Consider the following 21762-nt stretch of genomic DNA (forward strand, 5'->3'; position numbering starts at 1 on the left):
CACACAGTCAAAGTACACAAAGCCACACAACACACCAACAAACATATCTCAACACAAACAACACACAATACCAACACTACAATAACTCTTGAACACACAAATGTCTATCACACAACACACATCCTACCACTTTTAGACAAAAGCACTGCACACAACCTCACATACTGCCTAAACAACACATGTAGCCCAAGCAGAACACACTCATACATACACACAACGAATGTCAGCCAGGAACAACTCCATACTAGGGAAAGAAATGCATGACACAGATGTAACCAGGAAACCAACAACATATTGGTATGAATTATTATTTCGTAAAAAAAAACATTGTTAACAACAAAGGCCATAGGCCAGTCCATAATATCATAGTCTCTATGCACACTTGACTCCTGACTGCCATGTAACATCCACAGGTAGGCGCATCTATCGGGAAGCCAGGCACCTCAGAGGTTATCTGGTAGTGGGGTTTGGGTTTAGGTTTTGGAGGGGGGCCTTTGGGATTTGGCTTGGGAGCGGGGTTTGGACTTGGTCTGAGGTGTAAGGTAGGTTTGACTTTTTGGTGGAGGGGTTGACTTCTTGGAATGGGGATGGACATGGGTACTTGCAGGGGAGGTCTTGGAGGAGGAAGGGCCAGATGTGGGTAGGGATACAGACCATTTAGGGGTATCACAGGGTGGTAGAGGAGTAGGTAAAAGGGCAAACTCTGGACTGAAAGCTTTTTTAGACACATAAGGATGGTCATAGCAAAAGGGTTTGAGTGTGGAGGGAGAGGGAGTGGTTTTCTGAGGTGTTGGTGTAGATATCTTGGGTGTATGTTTGTGCAAGGTTTTTTTTGGGTGGTGGGTATCTGTTGGGTGGGTGAGTGATGGTATTTATGTGTTTTGGGAGGAATGGGGTGGAGGTGCTGGGGGACGTCTTGTTGGGTGGGGGACTGTTGTGGTGGTGACTGCAAAAATGGTGGATGTGCTGCATGTGGGCGTATCTGTGGTTGTGGTGTCTGTGGGTCTGGTGACTGGGGTGGATGTCTGAGGGTCTGCTTTGGTGCTGCCTGTGGGTAGGATATGTATAGTGGCTGGATCTGTGAATGTTGTTATGGTGTCTGCGGGTGTGTCTGGTGTAGTGTCTGTGAAGGTGGGGGTGGTGGGTGAGCCAGGACAGGTAGAGAGTTTTGGTGTATCTGCCGGTGGGTGTTGTTTGTGTGCATGCCGGTGGTGGGTCTTGTGGTGCTTGTGTTTGTCAGTGGTTCCATTGAGTGTTGAGGTGGATGCATGATTTTCTGCCTGTGTATTTGGGCTGGCATGGGGAAGAGGGGTTTGGGATTGGGAAAAGGAAGGTGGAGGAAGGACAGTACACAAAGATGGTTGCCATCAGTGTGGAGGCCAGAGCCTGAAAGGATCTCTGTAGGCCAGGGAGTGCACAGTGAATGCTCTCCAGGAACGCATTACTCTGTTGGACTTGAGTTGCCAGTCCCTAGATGGCATTCACGATGGTTCACTGACCCACAGAGATCGACCTCAGGAGGTCAACAGCCTCCTCACTTAGGGCAGCAGGTCTGGCAGGGGCAAAAGTGCCTGCGGAAAAGGAGATGTCCAACCTCTTGGCTGAACAAGCACGGCCAACTGAATGGGACGCTAGAGGGAGGTCTATGATAAAAAAGGGGGTGGCGGACAGAGATGGTGCTGGGGTGGTCCAGATGGGTCTGCCACTGCCAATGAGTATCCACTAGAGGAGGATTTCGAAGATGAAGATGTGGATCCTGTCACCCCTGTGGCACACCCCTCACCCTCCAGGCCACTGGGTCCCTCGATGTCAGTGGTATCAGCACTCTGGGTCCCATGGCCAGCAGCTTCCCCATTCAGCTGTGCCTGCCGATGCTGATGCAGAGAAACAGAGAGAGATGTAGGGTCATCACATTCTTAACATACACGTACATTACACCATACCCAACAGTAACATCATATCTATGTCTAAGACCCAGGTTAGAACCATTCAGAGCCTACACCATGTCACAACCACATATTTCCAACAATCATATATGACAACACTCTCACCCACAACAGAAGCCAACCATCTGACCACTACATCACCATCCTATCAATTCAGCTGTAACACAGGCTATCCATACAAGATAATTTGGCAACATCAAAAGTCTCTCCCTATACAGATCATCACTGTGGAGCAACAAATCTTCTTTAGCAAATGCTGTTAACAGACATCACAATCTCATGCCTACCCCTAATTCACACTTGCCCAGTCCATCACCAATAGTCATCTTTCATGAAAGTACACTCATCTTACTTCAACTACAACACAGCATGTTGCTTTGCAATCACACACCTAACATGTGACTCTGTCCAGAACATTCACAATGTCAAATACCTCAGATGACATCACTACATATGGCATACCCAAATTGTGAGGCTCATAAACGTAAATACCATGTCAGCAAAACATCTATCAAAAGTGTTTGGTAATGGTTTAAACAGATTTTCTGGACCCACTTATCTTCCTCATTCACACATAGACAACATCGTTATGTCTAGCTATGGGGGCCTACTTAGCACATAGGGTAAACCCAGAGACAACCACAGGGAGCACCCCAACACCTTCAATACAATGGACACTAATCATGTGCGTAAAGGCCACATACCATTCCACTATTCATGCAGAGTAGAAACATCAAAATACCTACATCACTACCAACTGCCCAGACATGTGTAACTTAACACCGTGGGACTAACGAAACACTGACATAAACCAATTCTAATGTAATAATGTTTGCTGCATACATCTAGAGGCCAGCAAATTTACTGACAACATATCCCATTCCACCAACATGTGAATGTCAATTAGAACACCTGCTAAACTATTAAGTCAGGTTTAAATGACCTGATCCATTACAAAATGAGTCAAAACAGTCTCAGATCAGCAAAGGTAAGTATGGCAAAGCAGAGCCCTCAGCATAAAAAAAGGCACAAAGTACCAATTAACACATAATGTAGGCATAAAACAGTGTTTAATGCATCCATATTGGTATGGGCCCTGCCTTATGTAGCGTAGACAAAATACATGGCTTAAGTGATCAGCAGGCGTGGCACCTACCTTCTCAATACAATGTACATGGTACAAACTGTCTGAACACACGTCAAGGATATGTCCTGGGCTGTTATTGTATCACTATCATCATGCTTTCAATCATGTAGGATATCCACCCTTATCAAACATCATATTTGCCAAAGTATAGTTTAGACATAACCATGGGGACTCCTCCTCATACCTCAGTGGGAGTGTAGTAAGTATACAATGTCAAATTCCTGATTGGGATAACACCTTCACATGAAGTTTCCATCTGTTTCAGAATACAGCAATATTTGGACCTGTTACTCATCTGGCATACCCTATGTTGCACATAGAGCTAGACCCAGTGGAATAGGAATGGTCAGAGACCTAAAAGAGCTGGACAACTTACCAATTTGGTATATGGACTGGAGATCAGTAGGTGGGAAAGAAGACACATCAGGTTACACATATAGATAGAAGTGTAGAGGTACACATATGGCACAGTCACATGTGCATCATCACATGCTGTTAGACAATTTGGTTAACATAGGTGAGTAATATGTCCCTATACACAATACAATGTCTACATCTGTGTATCAGTGTTGGCAACTGTAGTGTAGAGACCCTTTACCTGTAGCACTTACTACATTGTCACAGCTGAGATACTCAGAAATCATACACTTAACTCGCAGAGGCATGTACATGTGTGTAGTCAGTACTTATACCCTTGAGGCTGCTGTGTTACCCTCAAATGCCCATCCAACTTAGAATAGGCCATTGCCAAAATGCAGGCCATTTAGGGGTTCAAGGTCCGATGGGCACCTCTCCATCATTGGGAGGACATCTACAGCTAGGCGTCTGCGGTCTTCCGGACCCAGCATCCCAGGTCCTCCTGCCACTTCCTACAGTGGCTGCTCCGCCGGCGGTGGACCCCTAGGGTCCACACTTGCTTGGTGATGACACACCTGATTCTCTTTTTTTTGATGGGTGTTGACCTGCATGGATGACACAGACCGAAAGAAAAAATGATGTCTACATGCACCATAACAACACAAGTGGATAGACCATTTTACTTACAGCAAGTAGGTAAACATTCCTATGCTCTCAGTTCAAACTCATGCACAATTTAGCATCTGTAGGCAGCAAAACCTCACTCCATTACATTTCAGGTACACCATTAGACACCCACACCTATCACACATTGTTATTCCATTGGACTCACCTGCTCCTCTGGTGCACCATGTACAAGACCGTCACTGCCAGTGGCCCAAGTCTGCCAAAGGCAATAATGTGTTCCAATGGCAATTTCCAACACGGTTGTGACCGCCTACTGCCATGACAACATCCGCCAGCGGAGTTAGGCCACTTCCACATGTTTAATACAGTAGGTCAGGCGGCTGCCATTTTAAGCACATTTCATGTATGGAAACGTTTTTGAATCCTCATCATTAACGATTCCTTACATTGTGCTAAACATCAGTAAGTCCTCCCTTCAGATTTAGTAGTCTATTTGTGCATGTGAGTAGTTAAAGCTGTGTAACAGAGGGATTTGTGGTGATAGAAATGTACACCTATTCTCAACATCCAATGAGCATCGGTAATGTAGACAAAATGTGTTTCACATGTAACCTTGGTTGGACTATTTAACACTGATAGTCACAGTTAAATATGCATGGATAGTACATTAGATAATTCAGGGAATGTGCACCAAGGGGAGTATCATAGGATGCATAACAATATGCTGTACTATAGGTGTGTGTGACTTGTATTCATTATGTGTGCATAATGCATCGTTCATGTCACATACAATATTTTTATGTTTCCACATAGTTATCCTGGCATGCGGAGAGGAAGACAACTTCCAGTTACCACCCACTAGTAGACCTGCACACCATGGAGGAGAGACACATTATACAGACATATCGCCTGAATAGGCATACAATCATTGATCTTTGTGATCAGTTGGAGCCAGATATGATGCCTGCCATTCACAATCCCTATAGCATACCTCCCATTGTTCAGGTCATGTCAGTGCTACGCTTCCTGTCCACTGGGTCCCTTCAGAATACAGTGGCCCTAACTGCAGGGATGTCTCAGCCCATGACCAGTCTGATTTTGAAGGATGTACTGTGTGCATTGTTAGCAAATCTGGACATCTACATCAGGTTTCCGCAACGTACAGATTTAGCCTATGTGATGGCAGATTTTTATGCTGTGGGACACATTCCACATGTGGTTGGAGCCATAGATGGCACCCATGTTGCCTTGGTTCCTCCCTGTGCAAATGAACAGGTATATAGGAACAGGAAAAACTACCACTCCATCAACATTCAAGTGGTGCGTTTGGCAGGCCAGTACAATTGACAAGTCAGTGCAAAGTATTGAGGATCAGTCCATGATTCCTTCATCAGAGGCACAGCAATATCCCATCTGCAGATGACACAACTCAAAACTTGGATCTGGCTGGTTGGTAAGTCAGATTTGACATGTGTGTTTGCAAAGTTTATCTCCTGCTACACAGTTGTGCATGTCCTCGATATTTGTTTGTGTTGTTCTACCTATGTCCTTACAGGGGATTCTGGCTATCCAAACCATCCTTGGTTGTTGACACCAGTGAGGTACCCAACCATTCCAGGGGAAGTACGCTACAATGAGGCCCACAGAAGGACAAGGTGTGTCATAGAACAGACATTTGGGCTAATGAAGGCAAGATTTTGCTGCCTGGACACATCAGGAGGAGCCCTCCTCTACTCACCCAATAAGGTATGTCAAATAAATGTTGCTTGCTGCATGTTCCGCAACCTTGCCCTGATATGTTAGATACCATTCCTACCAGATGAGGGGGAGGCAGCATAACCTGTGGGTGGAAATGCAGATTTGCCAAGTGATGATGAGCCAGATGAAGTTGAGGCTGGAACATTCAGGGCTGATCTCATCAATCAGTACTTCAACTGACTCAAGGTATGTGATGTTGTCTTAATGCTGAGATTTCATTTTGTAATCTAGAGTTGATGGGTACCATGTCACCTCCTCTTTTACCATCATCTATGAGATTTTAAGTAGCTCCAATGCCAACGAGTGAGTTGTGCATGCAAATTGTAATTTGTTATTGCGAACTGAACAGGGTGGTCTACAGTGTCATGATTTGTTAATGCACATGCAAAGTCATTCTAGGAAACATGACTTGTCAGAATGGATAAATGTTTTCTGCTATTTCCTATCCCTTATCTCTGTCAATCACAGATGTGCTGACTTCCAGTTTGGCTCTTCATCCTTGGCAAGTCACAGACAGTATCAGAAGCAGATGGGAATTGCAGACAGACACGAGAAGTGGACATGGCTGAAACCAGGTACTAATTGCCATGAGTATGTGAAGTGTAACTAACTTGAACAGACTGTCAGGACAGTTGGGTAGAATTGTGTTTTCCCTGTAGGGTACTGGATTTGGACAAATGGTGGCATTTGTATGTCAATATGTGTCTGATACGTGTGAAAATGTAGAACCATAACCTCGACCATCACAATGGTTCTATTGTATGTAATCCACCTTGTATGTTGCTGTCAGTGTGTTCCTACTTTGCAGACCAATGTGCATGTCTCTGTGGACTGACATCGGTGAGTGACAAGCCTACAGGTGCATGACCAATGTAAGTGAAAGATCCCTGGGCTTGGGAAATCAGTACTGATCTCTGTCTGTACCATGGGGTGTGATTATTTGGAAGCTAAGGTATGAGTATGTGGTAAGGCCTTACCAGGTGATACAAATGACCAATCTGTATGCCTCCTGACTTGTAGGAAGACTGACATGTCCCTTACTTCTGTAGCCTGTGTTTTGGCAATGCATATAACCTTAGCAAACATCCTGATGTTACTATCATTTTTCCTCTATGAGTTCTTTGGATATCTAGCAATAAATGAGTGTAGATGTAGTATACACCTATTTTGGAATCTGGCCATGTTACAATCCCAATGTAATGAGTCTCCTGCTGATAGAGTCCACGTGTGATGTCCACAATAAAGGGTGTACAATACAGAGGGACATATTGATACTAGAGTTGGCATGCATAGCAGTTGTACATGGTTGATAAATGACACTTACAGAGGACCTGTGTTTAAGTGTAATTTATTATGGACAGTAAAATAATATGTGTGATTAGTAACTAAAAACACAAAGTAAACAGTAAAGGGTTCAGTCATGGTGGGTGAAATCATCAGGGTAGCCGCAACACCGTTAGGAATCACAAGTCCAGTGTCCTTGTACCATAGGAGAATGGAGATAGGTTTCAGAACAGTCAAAAGGCTGTATCTGTGGCAGGAGAGGTTCACTTCCTGGCAGTGGGTTTGGTCTTGGCATATGCTCCTCCTGGATGTCTGGGTGGATGTCTACGTTTGTGGAGGGAGGTTCCTCTGCTACAGAGTGTGGAGTGTCTGAGGCATGTCCTTCTCCTTGCAAGGCCTCAATACCACTAGCACTGCCACTAGCAGCTGGAGATGTTGAAGGGCCTGATGACTCGTTACTAGTGGAGGAGGCCTGCTGTTGTGTGGCAGACCTACTCAGGGTAGTGTTGATGTTCTCAGCACCCCCATAGTGGTAGCCAGGATGGCGTTTTGTGCATGAATTCCTGGTGGTTGTCCCTTTGCAGCTTTTAGATTTCCCTCATCATAGTGATTACCTGGCCATCGTGCCTTGGGAATTTTGGAAGCCTCCCAAGACTTGGGAGATGGTTTCCTGGTCAGTATTGTCCCTTTGAGCCCCCATCCTCTGGCCCTCAGCATCCCTCCCACACACCCTACCACCACGTGTCTGTGCCCCTGGCAGAGTGTGCTCACTTACAGTGGTAGCAGGACAATTGTTGTCAGGGGTGACAAGAGGAGTCTCAGGTACCCGTACTTTGGGGCACACAATGGATGAGACAGTCCTTGGGACACAGGTTTGAGGGTGAATGGTCGCCTGTGATATAGATGCAACAGGGCTGGGAAGAGTCGATGTGGGCAGGGTGAGGCTGACAGTTGTTGACTGACCAGGTATCCCTGATAGGCCAGCTTCGTCCTCAGTTTCCACACATCCGGGGGTGTTGTCCTCACTGGGGCCTTCATCCAGAGGGGTTGTGGCAGTCTCTGGTATCCTGTTTGTGGTGACAATGGCAAGGTTACCTAGGGGAGAAGTGGAACACAGAGTTACAGTTAGATTTGGGATATTATTGATGAAATTATCCAACATAATGTGTTCAGTGTGATATAAGTTTAACCTGCTGCAGTTCGACTTGCCAATGATTTTCCGCCATGTAAGAACCACTGTCGTGATTTGTATATCGTAATCTGATGGGTGGAATTTTGTCAGGCTGGTGGTGGAACTGCCTCTTTTCTGTGATTGGTGGTTGCGAAAATTTGGCTGATTTTTGGTGGACTTCACAGTGTGACTCCTAATACAGAGGTCAGATTACTGCCAACATGGCTGTCTTTTTACAGGCGCCACCACGGAGGTTTTCCCAAAAGACCGCCAAACTCGTAATCAGCACCTGTTTCCTTCTATGAAGTTTCTCTTTATTCCTCTCATTCTTTCTTTAATTTTGAATGGTTACGTATGCAGTTTGATAGGTTAGAAGCGTTTTATGAGTGGGATGAAATTGGTGAGGTTTTGTACAAGTGGAATGGACAAAGCGTAATTAGAAATCCGTTCCAGGAGACATGGCCTATGTAATTAAGAGTGTAGCTTAAAAACAGAATTTTGATGTTCTTGTAAGTTTTCTGTTATTGCATCTAGACATATCACATAACAACAAACACACATACCTAAAACAATCAAGGCATATTGACTGACAAAACCTGTTAGCTGAATTAGATAAATGAACAAAAAATATAATTAGAATTGAAAAACCTTCACTTCTCAAAACATGAGATGTATGAGTTAAATATTACTAAGGTCTGTGGAAGGGGCTGTAGCTTTGGAGTATCTCAGATACCCCCATTTTCACCTATATACTGCTTTCCTCTGCGTTCTGTCACTCTGATAGAGACAGGACTGTTCAGAAAGAGAACTTGCACTTTGGAAGTAATTTAAATGTGTCATTTACACATACACTTTTTAGTAACTCTTCGGCTTTTGGCTTGTCACAAAATCTGCATCTAAAGTTACTCAAACATATAAAGTAAATAATGCTTCTACTCTCTGAAAGAGGGGTTGGAGCCAAATGTATGAGTGTAAGTTACTAATGCCAAAAATGAATGGTAATTTCAGAACCACACATGCCTATCACTGGTAATACAGCACCTTTCAGAACAGAACAGAAAAGAATGGAGGTAGGGACTTAAATTAAAACTCCATAGGAAATAATGTTAAATTAAATCCAATTATTTCAAATGATTGAAACTAATTATAAATATCTAAAAGGATACATGTTTATTACATGTTTATTATTTAACTATGCAATATTTGAATAATCTTTTCAATTAAGATGATAACATTAATATTGATCAAAATTAAATCAACCATTTTTGATTATTTTAATTTCATTAATGCAGAATACAAATATGTTTTTACTTTAAGAAGGATTGTTAAATATAAAATTGAGAATAATAATTTGAATGTTATGTAATATATTGAAATAAATGATTTAATTCAAAATTATGTAACGTTATAGCATTTGTTCTATTTTACATATATAAATTAATTTATTGTGGAGTTATCATATGTGTATATATATATATATGTATATATATATATATATACATTTTAGCATCAAAATTGTTTTATAACAGCCGCAGATTCACGTGACCAAGGCTGCTAGTCAGCCGAAACGCGTAGTGTTAAATAAACTATCTCTAATTTGACTTCCTGAGTGTGCGGCTGTTATAAAACAATTTTGATTCTAAAATAAGATTAACCGGAGTGCTCTGCCGGTCTGTTACTGCACCACCCCTCTGGGGCCGTTTGGAGCTCGTTGGTGAGCACATTTATCGAAGAAAATATATATACACATATATATATATATATATATATATATATATATATATATATATATATATATATATATAGTTTTACTTACTATTTCCACGTTTATTATTATTTGTTTCTTTTCCCTGTACCTTTCCATATGAAGATCACTGCCCCAAATGTGTGGTGTTTGACTTATTAAAGCTCTGAGCTGAAGTAATTTACTCCAGTTTTGGGGGTCTCTTTTTGAATGAGGTAACTTTAATAGTGCAGTTTGTGAAAAGCAATTGGCTTATTCTGTTCTGGGTGGGTGGGTCTCTCGCCCTAAACCTCTCTTTCACCTTCTCTAAACCCTTCCTTACTACTCATTTGAAGCTTTCCGTTTAGCAGTGAGTGTATCCCTTTTTTCAGCCACTCTCTTGATCACTCCCTCATTTACTACTAAGTAATGTACATGTGTGACAATCTCCCTATAGAAAAGATAGGAGAGGGGGAGATTTACACTGGTAGGCTTGTGAATAGAGTTTTGTAGTACTTGTAGTAGTACTATTTTAGTATTACTAAATGTACTACAAAATGCAGTTTGTGATTCGGCCCCTAAGAATCAGATGGATCCTCTGTCTACACTCTCCTGAGCAACTGAACTGGGGAACCTTCTTCATCTGTGGACCCCATTCTATGAAGCTCCTCATCTTAACTTGCTCACAGATGCATCCCAGCAAGCAGACAGTACTGCCATGGCCAACAAGTTATGCGCCGCATTCCAGCCCCAGAATCAATCTTTTATCCCCAACCCAAGGGGAATTCAGCCCATAAGGATAATAACCATCAGAGTCCAGTCACAGTTGTCAGTGTCTTGAGCCAGGAACTGGACCATCCACTGTCAGGTGGAGGCTCCCAACAGGGGTCCTGGGTAGGCCTCACTTTCAGCCTTGGGGTTGGCACAGGGCTCTGTTCATGCTGTTGAGGTTTCCCAGGGCTCCAAGGTGTAACTGGGGGGGAGGGCAACAGCCTTGGGTGTTAGGTACCCTACTTCTACTCTCCCTCCCATCAGCGCAAGGGTAGTAGCCTGAGACTGGCCACTTGGCCCAGGGTCTATATCATGAACAAGTGCTGTGCAGGCCAGGACATCCAGGGGGAACCACCTTCCCCCTCAAGCATGATAAACTCTGTCTGTGTCAAACAGAGGTCTGCCTCTTGCAGGTTTTCTACCCTCTGTCTTTTTGATAGCACAGGGACCACCTCAAGTCAGAAGTGGCCTCACCAGGGTCAGTCTTGTGGTGCTCTGTTCTCAAAGCTGACAACCCCTGATCCACTGGTCTCCCACTGTGGATTGTCTCCACCTCTTGGTCCTCCATCTCTGCTTCCGTACTCTTCTGTTGGGAATAGAACCCCAGGAATCAAAGCTTTCAGGGCACCTTAGGTGGGACCTCCTCCTTGCTCTTCTAACATTGGTGGCAATTCAATTCCCAAAATGCAGTCAATGGTATCTGGAACAAACTATAACCCTCCTCTGGGTCACCTCCTCACCCCATTTTGGGGACACCATAGCCATGGGGCAGAAGAAGTCCTGCCCATGGGTCTGAGTTACCCTACACAGCTCTCCAGCATATTGCTTTGGAAAAAACAGTCTTTCCACCACCATGGTCTGACTGGCACAGGTGTCTGTTAGGGCAGTGATAGAGTTACCACTAACTGTTACCAGACAAAAGTGATGATTACCACTCTTGGGGATCACAAGTTTACCATTAGAATCTACTTCCCAGACAGGGGGCAGCTCCTGGGGACTCCCTGTCTCCCAAGGCCACACTGGCAACTACTATAGAGTTCCCACCAGTGGGTGGTTTTTTAGGACAGGCAGAGTCCCCCTGCTTGTGTCTTAACTTGGAACACTCAAAGCAACAGGGTTGGAAATGGGCCCCCTGGGCTACCTGTTTCTCAGAATGGGCATTGAAACCCTTTCTCTCTACTAATTCTGGGAATTATCTGTGTCTCCCTGCACCTTCCCCTCGTTGTGCTGGGGAAACCTGAACCACCCTTTTTGGGTCACTCCCAGCTACCTTTGTAGACACTCTGGTACTAATCCAGAGGTCTGCCCTCTGTCTACCTCCTGAGGTAGTGCCTTTCTAGCAAGCTCCATGGAGTCAGTGAGCTCACTTTCAACCAGGTGTTGGTGCAGCTCCGTAAAACTCTCTCAGACACAGATTGTACTTGCCAATATAATCATTAACACTGCTACCCATCGCTCAGTCACTCAGTGCCTTACTGGAGTAATCAATTAAAATCACCTAAGACTGGTTTAATACATTGTCGCTGTCCCTAAACCTCATGCAGTATTTTTCTGGAGTGGGCCCAAATTTGGTAACAAGAATTACTTTCATGTTGTTATACTTGTGTGCATGTGTTTCCATAGACTCACCCCCTAAGACCTCTGCTGGGACCCATATGCATCCTTAGGGCTACCTCATAGACATGTGTCAATGTCATCCCCCACCACATAGCTAGGCACAAGGTCTTTAGGAATGTGGACTCCCTTGTCCCAATTGGACACTGCATTATCATTGCCAGCATTGTTGCTGGAGCCTATGCTGTATTAATCTTTGCGATTCAGCTCCCTAAACATCAAATCATGAGCCAAAAAGATATGTTTTCTTCCAAGACTCTTTCAGCCTCCTTTTCCTCTGCCAGCCTTTCCTCCAGGCCCAGTTTCCTTTCCCCAAGGGCCCTCTTGCCAGCAGCCTCCTCCTTGGCTGCCTCACATTTTAATTTAGCCAGCTGTAGTTTGACCTCCCTTTAAGCCTTCCTGTCCGCCAGTTCCTTTGGTGACAGAATATGATTTGAGATTCCTCTTGCGCTGGCCCTGGATCTGGCAGGGGTCCGTCTCTATTCTGGGGCCCAAACAGATTATTGTTTTCCCCTTCCTCCATTTCCTCCTCCTGCTCCTCCTCAACATCCACCTCCTCCTCCTCCAATGTAGCCTTTAGTAGGCGGGTCTCCCACCAGGCCCTCAGGGCCTTTTGGAAATCCTGCTTTGCTAGAAACACCCTCTCCCTGCAGAATCATCTGTGCTTAGCCACAGTTAAGCTCTCAAGTTTATTGAGCTCAATCTTCGTTCTTGCAGGTAGGGTCTCGGATCCACAATGTCAGGTGGAATGGAAGTGAATTAGGAAAAAGCAAAAGAGGCCAAACAAGGAGAATTTGAAAAGATTGAATCTAATATCAAATTATTTAAAATGGGATTGATTTTTATGTTACAGAAATCACTGTGTGGCAATGCACAAACAGAAGTACTGAATTCCACCAGTGATTACGAATGTGAGGAACTGGGTTGTTGGTTGAAGGGGTGTGAGCCCTTCTCAAGCCACAACCAATATCCCTGTCAGCGTGAACCACAAAAAAGTCACAAATTTAAACTATGCTTAACACTGTGGTTGCTAGGCACAAGCGCATGTCAGGCTTAACTTCGAGGGCAATGTGTAAAGTATTTAGGCAACTCTCAAACAGTAATATAGTGAAAGCAGAACACAAGCAAAATCTCACACCAATTTAGAAAAATAGAGTAAAATGTAATAAACTATTTGACACCAAAAAGACAAACATCCAATCAGTAAAACTGGAGAAATGCAATTTGAAATATTTAAGGTAAGCATAGGGCCTAAAAGTACAAAGCGCCACTCGTGAATACTTGGTTGTGCAAAATTGGATGAAAGTCAGAAGTTCAAACCAACCATGTTGAAATGCGGGCCAGATACAGGGACCAGGTTAGTCCAGCTGAAAATGTTATGTTGTCAAAGTGTAGTGCGAAGAGTCTGGTTCGCAATGGAGGAAGCCACGAGGAGCAGCGAGAGCATGTGGAGGGTAGTCACTATAGCACAAAGAGCAGTCTGGGTGTCATAGACAGTTGTCTCTGTAGTGCGAAGATCCTGTCAGGCATCACAAATGGTCATTGCTGGAGATTCGATTTGGGGGTGACCATGGGCTGTTGATTTTATAGTGCAAAGTGTAAGTCTCTAGTTACCGGATGTCGCTTAAGAGGCTACTTAAGTGGTTGGCACAATAAGTGCTGCAGGCCCTCTACTAGCATTTAATTTGTCAACCCTGGGTATATGGTGTGCCACTTTATTAGGGACTTATAAGTAAATTAAATATGTCAATCAGGTGCAATAAAATTTTACCATATTTTAGTGAGTGAGTACATGCACTGGTTAGCAGTGGTACAGTCCACAGAGTCCACAGGCAACAAAATTTAATTCAGCAAAACAGGAGGGGTGAAGGAAAAATGTGTGGGGTGATGCTGCAGAGAGGGCCAAGTCCAACACCGGTTCTGCATAATGGTTATACAGGCTTCATTCATAGATAGCTAGCACAGTTTCACAGACAACAAGCAGTGCCGCAGAAAGAATCTCACTCATACGTTTTGTAAGTGTCCCATACAGCATAGGGCAAAATGTCCTATAAATCCCATCCCCTCCAGTGACACTGTCTGGACCCGGTGCTTGAAAGGGTTTGAGTCTCTATAGTGCCCTCAAAACTTCAACATTGGATATAAGGATCTCTAGAAATTCTCTCTTTAAGTCTGCCATTTCCTACATTTATATATATATATATATATATATATATATATATATATATATATATATATATATATATATATATATATAAAACTGCAAAAGTGCTCACTGCCAGGCTCCTGAAGGCCCAAGAGGGGTGGTGCGTCAATGACCGGCAGAGCACTCCGGTTAAAAATATAAACAAAACAGCAAACTTCCACTGGAAGGACGCACGCTCAGGAATTTCACAAATAAAGAGAGTTTATTAGCACAACGCGTTTCGGCTGTCAAGTGATGCACGTGATCAAGGCTGCTTGACAGCCGAAACGCGTTGTGCTAATAAACTCTCTTTATTTGTGAAATTCCTGAGCGTGCGTCCTTCCAGTGGAAGTTTGCTGTTTTGTTTATATATATATATATATATATATATATATATATATATATATATATGTCAAATTATCTATATTTCATTGATTATCTGCTCACAGACAATGTTGTTGTCATACCAAATAAAATATATGTTAAATTATAGCTATATTTACTTTTATATATAAGAATTGTACAAATTATGTAAAATCTTAAGCATAATATATATATGTATATATTTAAATATTTTTTGCTAATTCAACTATACTTTTTATAGAATAATTACTCTATTCATTTATTTTAATTGTATAATATATGTTAGAGAAATGTTTGTTTTTTTAGTTTAAAGTTAATTTTCATTAGATATATTTAATATTTTAAAATATAATGTATATTGTTATTCTACATCTTGGTTTTCAATATTTTTGTTATTTGTGATTTTAATTTTAAAAGCCTATATTATTATACCCTATATTTTTTGTTTAAATATTTGTATAACAATATTTTAGGAGCAATATTTTTGTTACTTGAAGTATAAGAATATGATTATCAACAGTATGAGTGTCTACGTTTTCAGTGTGATATTTGTAAATGTCAATATTTAGTAGATGAATAAAATTGGTGCAGCATTACACCCCTTCAGAATAATAATGTAAGCACAGTCTCCTTTAGTCATAAAATTATCTTTGTGTCCTCAACATAACACCTAAATGACAACTGAAACCGCTTAATCAGGTCAGTCAAATGGGCCAAATAGAGATTAAACATTGAGGAAACGGAAGTAAGACCCCTGTGGGGCTCAACACAGCAAAGGCTTGTTGTAGATCACAAAGGAGGCATGCAAAACATTTGACTAGGGCCTGTGAGAAAAAATTGAAACACTTTCAGGGCTTATCCTCACAGGCCTGCTCCGGCCAGCCTGTTCACCAAAGTAGCATGGCAAACTGTGTCAAAAGATGTGGAGAAGTCCAGCAGGATCTGCTCCGATTCAGAATCATGCCCACTTCATTCAGGGTTGCAATTAGCGTTACCTCAGTGCCATGAAAAGGTTAAAACTCTGTCTGGGATGGATTGAGAATGGGGTTTGAAGTAATAAACTCCTAAAGCTCCATGCTGATGACTTCTTCAGTTACCCTGCAATGAAAGGAAGCAAGAGATGGGATGATAAATGAGAGTTGAATGATCTACGTTGTTTTTTGAGCAATGGTCCATTCATGTCTTTTTCAATCAGAGGATAACGAGCCAGTCTTAAGCAATTATTGACTAGGTAATGAACTGAGGGACTAAAAATGAGGTAGGTTATTCAAGCACTGCAGGTTGGAAATAAAATCTGTGGTAGCGAATAAAAGGTCTAGTATGTGGCTACCAGATGTTCTAATCAAATTATTATTGCATCCTCTTTCTTTACCAAGACAAACTGTAGAGACAAACTCGAGAATAGTAATCGACTCCCAGTTCACTCCATCATATGCAAACCCATTTAAGGATAAGTTCAAGAAGAGTCAAATCTTGCTTCCTTTTGAAGCTAGTTTTCGTCTTTGGTTTTATAATAAAGATTGCATTTTTACTTTTATAAGGACATACAAAGTGACATAAAATTGTTTCATGAACTACTGTAAGTGATTTAGACATAGAACTCATGTTGGAAAACATCATAAAAGCATCTTATTTTTACACTGTGAAGTGTGTGTAAAACACTGGAAATTACATGGCAAATTGTTTGGAAAGACAATGTCCATGGAGTGTTAACACAGGATCATTACACCCAAAACACACAAAATTAATTCCTGCAGCACATGTCTTAGAGCTAGTCTACATCGTGTCCTTCCAATTTATCCAACTGTGAGACAATACATCAGTGTCACACCACAATTTAATATTACTAAAAGTGAAACATTATGAAGCTATTTCAGTAAGAGAGATATAGGGGGTGATTCTGACCCCGGCGGTTCACTACCGCCGGGGCCAGGGTCGGCGGGAGCACCGCCAACAGGCTGGCGGTGCCCCGCAGGGCATTCTGACCGTGGCGGTTTTGCCGCGGTCAGACGTGGAAAACCGCCGGTCTCCCGCCGGTTTTCCGCTGCCCTGGGAATCAGCTGCGCCGCCATGGGGGATTCTGACAGCCGATACCGCCATCCTGTTCCTGGCGGTTCTCCCGCCAGGAACAGGATGGCGCTATGGGTTGTCATGGGGCCCCTGGGGCATGGGCACTGCAGGGGCCCCCGTAAGAGGGCCCCACTTTGTATTTCAGTGTCTGCATTGCAGACACTGAAATACGCGACGGGTGCCACTGCACCCGTCGCACCTTCCCACTCCGCCGGCTCAATTCTGAGCCGGCGTCCTAGTGGGAAGGGTTTTTGCACTGGGCTGGCGGGCGGCCTTTTGGCGGTCGCCCGCCAGCCCAGTGCAAAAGCCAAAATACCCTCAGCGATCTTGCGACCGCGGAGCGGTATTTTGGAGGGGGAAGTCTGGCGGGCGGCCTCCGCCGCCCGCCAGACTTAGAATGACCCCCATAATATTACCAAGAGCCAGCCAGCAGGTGAGGTTGGGACCCATTAAAGGCTTTTATGAATCTGGTTCTTTTAACCATCGTGCATATGTAGGATGCAATCAATTAAAATTCACAAATTCTAGTAGAAACCACAAATATGAAATCAATAATTTCACCATCTGTAACAAAACGTATCGTGTATCTATCATACAACATAAGAAATAAGACATACCCACTTTGAATTGACATAGAACAGGAACAGAATACAACAGATCTCAATAAGATCAGACTTGTGGGCATATCCCACATAATTAAAAATAGAAATGGAGGCAACAGGGATTTCAAACTGAGGACATGTGAGCCTATGTGGATCAGTAATTGTGAGCAGTGGAGGAGGGATAACATAATAGTAGTGTTGTACTTTAAGCCACTATTCTGAAAATGCTGCATTTAGAAAGTTGGCATTTGGTTGCCCTGATTAGTTTTGTGACTTTGTCAGTGCCTTTGGTCTCATGACTGTGAATGGCTTTGCTGTTGGGCTTTGTGTATTCCTCCTAGTCAATAACACAAGCAGGACTAGGTGTGGGAAGGATGGGCATTCTACCTCTACTGCTGGGGCCGAGCTGTTCCCTGCCCCCTTAAGTTTCACAGGGCTGCCTCCAGCACACACACAGAGAACCCAACACTAGTGTTTTGTCACCCCAGACATCATAGAGCCTTTAGAAGGAAAAGGAAGAACTTTCCAGAATTAAATGTGGGGGTAGCCTAAAAGATTCCACCACTTCAAAGGCAGGTACAAGGTATAAATATTAAACTCTCAAAACACTTCTTTAGTACTCTTCTGTAACTGTGGAAGACTTCAGAAGGACTGCCTGGACCCCCTGAGGGCTACCCTGTTGCTTGAGTTCTGCCTTGCTGCATGTACCCAGGGCTACCATAGTGACTGCAAGGGCTAGTTGGTTGGCCTCCTGTGTGATGTACAGGGACATAACAAGCTCCAGAGGCTTTAAATTATGTACTTGGCCTCTACTGGAATGAGTCATAACACCCCATTTGGTCCCCCCCAAAGTCCTGGACCATTGGAAGTGATTTTAGAGGTGCTGCCCATGCCTAACCCTAAAAGTTGGCACTTTGAAACATTTTCATCAAAAACTGCCAGAAGAACCTGAAGAAGAGCTGGACTTACCTGCCAGCCGATCTGACCAAGATACATCACCAGTCTGACTGACTTTGTGGTATCCCACTCTATATTCTGTGACATAGCAACAAATCTGTTCAGTAGGATCTCGGAGCGACGGTTTCCACCCTTGTGGAGTCCTCTTCAACTACAGCATGCAGCTTCATCCCTGGAGGTTTTTTACTATTAAAACATCTACGTCTGAAGGAAAAAATCTTCACTGGTCTTGATGGCGTCAGGTTTCCCAACAACAACAATGTCTTCCACAGCCTAGAAAACTGGCTTCTGCCACATGAGGCTTTTTCCTGCCATCACCAACGGCTTCATCAAGACCTCATTCAATGCTCCTTGGTGATGACGACTCCTGCTCAGACACAGCCTACTGTCTTCCATCTTGCTGAATTCTAATCTCTACTAGAGTTTTCTTCAAAATCCCTTCTAAGTCTAAAGCAAAGCTAAGACTGGGCCCAGTCCAGCTCGTGTATCCTACCTTCGTTCATCACAGTCTGCCTTAACTTTTGATCATTTCCCCATGCCTTGCGATTCCAGATACCCACAGTTGTTTTTTTAATCTTTTAGGCACTAGGGCCCTTATTACAACCCTGGCGGTAAATCCCGCTTTCCGCCGTGCACAAGACCGCCAACATACGGCTGCAGAATTCCGCTACAGGTATTATGACCCACAGCTCGGAATCCGCTACAATACAGACACCCACACAAGTCCGCCACACCAAAGGTCAATAATAAACTGGTGATGCCAAAACCGACACCGTCACGCCAACAGGAATACGCCCAAACTATCATGACCCACGAATCAACGCAGCGGTCATTCAACCGCTGTAATCCATTGGCGGTTACACACCGCCGTGCTAAAAAAACACACCCACTTACAAAACACAACCACACTGGACAAATCGAAATACACACACCTGATACACATACATACACCACACCCACACACCCAATCCAATATAAAACACACACCCACATCACCCACAAACACTTACTTCCAAAATTTAGAAAGAAGGCCAGAGGGAGAGACTACCTAAAACTACGCCAGCATCCACAGACACACAACACCATCACTTACACAACATCCACGCACCTCAAACAACACACACCAACACTTTCCCTCACACATCACAACAGACACCACCTCACACATCACCCACACCACATCATGGCACCTCAAAGACACCCCAGGTTCTCTGAGGAGGAGCTCAGGGTCATGGTGGAGGAAATCGTCGGGGCAGAGCCACAGCTATTGGGATCACAGGTGCAGCTGACATCCATTGCAAGGAAGACGGAGCTATGGCACAGAATTGTCGACAGGGTCAACGCAGTGGGACAGCATCCAAGATTACGGGATGACATCAGGAAGAGGTGGAACGACCTACGGGGGAAGGTACGTTCCGTGGTATCCAGACATCAGATTGCTGTAGAGAGGACTGGTGGTAGACCCCCACCTCCTCCCCAACAACTAACAACATGGGAGCAGCAAGTCTTGGCAATTATGCATCCTGAGGGCCTCGCAGGAGTAGCAGGAGGACTGGACTCTGGTAAGGCAAATCTTTACTACTTTATTTCCCATACCCCACCTACATGCCATCATATACCGCTACCCTTACCCTCAGACCCATCACCCCAACAACCCACAGATACCCCACTAACACAACCCACACATCCCAAAACCAAGCCCTGCATGTAACACCAATACATGGACACCCATCACCAAAGCATGTCCAGTACAGAGACTCACTCATGCCCCAAAATCACCAATCACACAAGGATCAAGCCAATATTGCAAGCACAGGAGTACAGGGTCTCTCACCCATTGCACAAGATGGCACACACACATACAATAACTATGCATTCACACCCCAACAGGACCCACACCCAATGTCACCGGACAGGAGGTGCCAGACATATCCAGTCCCCCCAGAGACGAGACCCACAGTGATGACAGCAGCTCTGCATGCCTGGATCAAGATGACCAGCATGGCCCATCAGGGACCTCGGGACAGTTGGTTCCCCTGACTCAGTCACAAACCACCACAGAGCCTCCCCACTCAGGAAACACCAGCACAGCACCCACCCAGCGGGTCCATCCCTCTGTCCCAAGGACATGTCAATTAGCAGTGTGTCCACCACTACAGGGAACCGAGGCAAACCCACTAACACAGGATGATCAGGGACCTGGGGGTAGTGGCGATGGGCACAGGGTTCAGGGGACAGAGGCACAGGATAACAGGGAAGCTGGGAGGACTGCTGTGCGACAGGGGGAGGACAGGCCCAGGGAACCCACTCTCCATGAGGCACTCTCCAACATCATGGGAGCATACCACCATTCCCAGGAGACCATGGGCACAGTACTGGCCAAGTTTCAGGAGACCCAGCGGCTGTAGGAGGAACACTACCTGGGGATCAGGAAGGACTTGAAGTCCATCAACACCACCCTGGTCACCATTGTAGGGGTGCTGACAGACCTTGTCAACACCATGAGGGACACAGTGGAACACTAACGGGCCCCTGACACTAGCCTGGATGATCAACAGCCCTCCACCTCTGCCGTCGCTATTGGACAGGAGGCACCGCCACAGGAACAGCAGCCCACCAGCACCCCACCCCCAGCAGATGGAAAACCACCCCGCAAACGGTCCCTGAGATCTAGGAACAAGACAGAGAACATTGCCAAGACCCCCGCCAGGAAATAAGACCCCCCCTGAATGTCACCCTTCTGTCCCACTATGTCACCCTGTCCATCCTTAAACTACCATTGCTCCACTTCCTATGCCCGTTTGGTCAATGCACCTGTGAAACAAATAGACTGAACTCTGCCATGGACATACCTCCACAATAACCCTAGCCCATTTTACAACCCCCTCCACTTATTTGCACAGGAATAAACACACTTCAATTACAAAACAATCTGGAGTCAGTCTGTGCTTTCACAAATGTGTAATTGCAATATCTATGGAATATAGCAATATCAATTTACTTGTTCACATACCAATGTAACACAGCTGTAGGCCAGCAGTAAACATAGCAGATGGCACAAAGTGGGACCCAGATCTGTGAAAAGGAAAGTCAAAGTGACAAGTCAGGGTCCATACACTGAGTGAAAATGACAGACTTACGCTAGCTCCAACAATAGTATGAGATGTGGGAAGCAGTGACATCTTCT

The sequence above is a fragment of the Pleurodeles waltl genome, chromosome 1_1 (assembly GCF_031143425.1).
Source record: "Pleurodeles waltl isolate 20211129_DDA chromosome 1_1, aPleWal1.hap1.20221129, whole genome shotgun sequence".
Lineage (NCBI taxonomy): Eukaryota > Metazoa > Chordata > Amphibia > Caudata > Salamandridae > Pleurodeles > Pleurodeles waltl.